Source organism: Propithecus coquereli, unplaced genomic scaffold (assembly GCF_000956105.1).
Source record: "Propithecus coquereli isolate 6110/MARCELLA unplaced genomic scaffold, Pcoq_1.0 Scaffold25, whole genome shotgun sequence".
In the NCBI taxonomy this organism is placed as follows: Eukaryota; Metazoa; Chordata; class Mammalia; order Primates; family Indriidae; genus Propithecus; species Propithecus coquereli.
The window spans coordinates 1,589,986-1,593,346 of NW_012148063.1; positions in this window are offsets into that span (position 1 = coordinate 1,589,986).

Below are 3,361 nucleotides of genomic sequence, written 5' to 3' on the forward strand. Positions count from 1 at the left end.
ACTCTCTTCATTAGAATGAAGTCCTCAGTGAAGAAATATCTGCCATTAATGGTCACTCCGACTGATCAGAAATACTAGTGGGTCCCACACGACGTTTGGATGGCTAGAAATGACCAGGCGAGAATACAGACTGCTCACTGGCTTGGCCAAAGGATTCATGTAAGGGAAGTCATTCTGGAGCTGGCCTCCCAGTTGCAGACCATATTTGGCCAGGGTCAGCTTAAGGGTCCTTCTGACGTTGGTTTTCTCCAGGGTTTTTAGAAAAGAAAAATAAATCTCATCCAGATTGTATTCTTGCCAAAACATCAACTGTCTGAGGATTCTTGCGAGATAAACTTTATTCAGATTCAATGCATAAAACAGATAGGTCTTCCTGGATGCCAGAATACAGAGAAAGAAGTTTCAGTAACCCTGAAGCTAGTACTGTGACTTTTGTAAAAAATGAATACTTTTTTTAAAATACCATGTATATCACAGTAACCATGAAAATACTAACATCTATAGGTAAACCATTCTCCCATATGTAGCAGCCTTAAAATAGTCCATTTGTTGTGATCAGACCAGTCCCAAACCTATTTTGGCCTGGGAATATGAGTTCTTTCTTTAGGGAATGCCCTACATAGCTGTAAGGTGGCTGTCATCCTGTACCTAAACCAGTATCAATTCCAGGTCAAGCAATTACGTGTCTCAGAGTCTCTGGGAAGACCTGATCTTCTCAATAATAACTAGTATAGCCAATTGAAGGGTCTGAGAAAAGACTTTGACTCAATTTTCTCGTGCCCAACTCTCCTAGAAGGATGGGCCCACTTTGTATTAATTATCTATTTCTGCATAAGAAATTATCCCAAAACTTAGAGGCTTAAAACAACAAACATTTATTATCTCACAGCTTTTCGGAGGTCATAAATTTAGAACCAGTTTAGCTGGGTAGCTCGAGTTACACTCAGGATGTTCGTTGGGACTAAAGTTGCCTAAAGGCTAGAGGATCTGCTTTCAGCAAGACTCACAGACTTAGCAGTTGTCAGGAAGCCTTAGTATCTCTCCGCTTTGGACTTCCCAAAGACCTCCGTTCCTCATAATGTGGCTCTCTCCATAGGCTGCTCATAACTGACAACTACCTTCCCCCAAAGTGAGAGATCTGAAAAAGAGAAAGAGAGGCAGAAGTCACGATGTATTTTATCACTTAGTCTTAGAAGCAACATGCCGTCACTTCTGCTACATTCTGTTAGTCATAGAGACCAAGCCCGATTCAGTGTGGAAGGGGATCACATACAAGTGTGAATACCAAGAGGTTGGAATTATTGGCAAATTATTCCAGAAGCTGGCTATTACAGTCTCCTCTGACCCCAGGAATTCACATTCCCCTCACATGAAAAACACACATACCCTTTCCCCAAACTCTCAAAAGTGTCATCCCATTATAGCTTCAGCTCAAAATCCAGAATCTCATCAACTAAATTAGGACCTGGTAAAGATGAGGTTCTTTAGGTATGTTCCTTAAATACAGTTCCTCAAGTGTGGTTCCTCTCAATCTAAAGACCTGCGAACTAAGGGGACAACTTATCTGTCCTTCAGACACCCCAATATACCATGGTGACACCGGCAGAGGAGTGACTAAAGATCAAGAACAAGTCAAAGATGTCCACTCTTATCGGTTTTATTCAATATTATACTGGAGATTTTCTCCAGGGCAATTAGAAAAGAAAAATAAATAAAACTCATCTAGATTATAAAGGAAGAATTGGAATTCTCATACATTGTTGGTGGGAATGTCAAATAATGCAGCTGCTGCGAAAAGCAGTTTGGCAATTACTCAAAAAATTAAACATATAGTTACCATGTTACCCAGAAATTACACTCCTAAGGGAAACCCAAGAAAATTGAAAACATGTTCACATAAAAACTGTGTATGAATTTTTACAGAAGCGTTATTCATGATAGCTAAAAAATGAAAACAACTCAAATGTCTATCAATTGAGGAATGAACAAAATGTGGTGTATTTTTACAGTGGAATACTATTCAGTTAGAAAAAGAATGAAGTAATTACATATGCTCAACATAGATGACCTTGAAAACATGTTAAGTGAAAGAAGCCAGACATAGAAGTCCACACATTGTATGACTCCATTTATATGAAATGTCTTGAATAGACAAATACATAGAGGCAAAAAGTAGATTAGTAAATGCCAGGAGGTGGGGGTAGTGGGAAATGGGATTACAAGGTTTCTTTTTGGGGTGATGAAAATGTTATGGAATTAAACAGTGGTGATGTTTGCACAATTCTGTAAATATACTTTAAAAACCTACCTTTTGCACTTAAAATGGTAGATGGATTTTGTGGTATATGCATTATATCTCAAAAAAGATACAATACTTGACATGAAATCAATCTCTATATTATAAAAAATTAATTCATTCATTAGCTCTAATGATGCCTTTTATTTCTTTTTCTTGCCAAATTTCTCTGGCTAGGACTTCCAACACTGTGTGAGAGTGGGTATTCTTGTCTCACTCCTGATCTTAGAGGAAAAGCTTCCAACTTTTCATCACTGACTAAGATGTTAGCCGTGGGTGTGACATAGCTGGTCTTTATTGTGCTCAGTTACATTCCTTCTATACTTCATTTTTTTCAGGGTGCATGTGATAATTTGATACATTCATATTATTTGTAAAGATTAAATCAGTGTACTTTATATGTTCATTACCTTAAATATTTGTCTTTTCTTTATGCTAGAACCTATATTTTAATTCTTCTCTTCTAGCTATTTTGGAATATACAGTAGATTATTGTAAACTATAGTCTCTTTACTAATCTAACACTAAGTCTTCTTTCTTCTAACAAACTGCATATTCGTACCCATAAATCAACTTCTCTTCATCCTCCCCTCCCCACTACCATTCCCAGCCTGTGGTAACCACCAATCTACTCTATCTACATGAGATCCACTTTTTTAGTTCCCACATGTGAGTGAGAACATGTAATATTTGTCTTTCTGTGCCTGGCTTATTTCACTCAACATAATGGTCTCCAGCTCCATCCATGTCGCTGCAAATGACAGGACTTCAATTTTTTTATGGCTAAATAACATTTCATCAAATATATATATAAAATTTTCTTTCTCCATTTATACATCGATGGACACTTAGGTTGATTGCATATTTTGGCTATTATGAATGAATAATGCTGCAATAAAAATGGGTATGCAGATGTATTTTTGATATATTGATTTCTTTTCTTTTGGATATATACCCAGTAGTGGAATTGCTGGATGATATGGTAGTTCTATTTTTAGTTTTTTGAGGATCCTCCATAGTGGCTGTACTAATTTACATTCCCATGAACAGTGTAGGAGTGGTCCC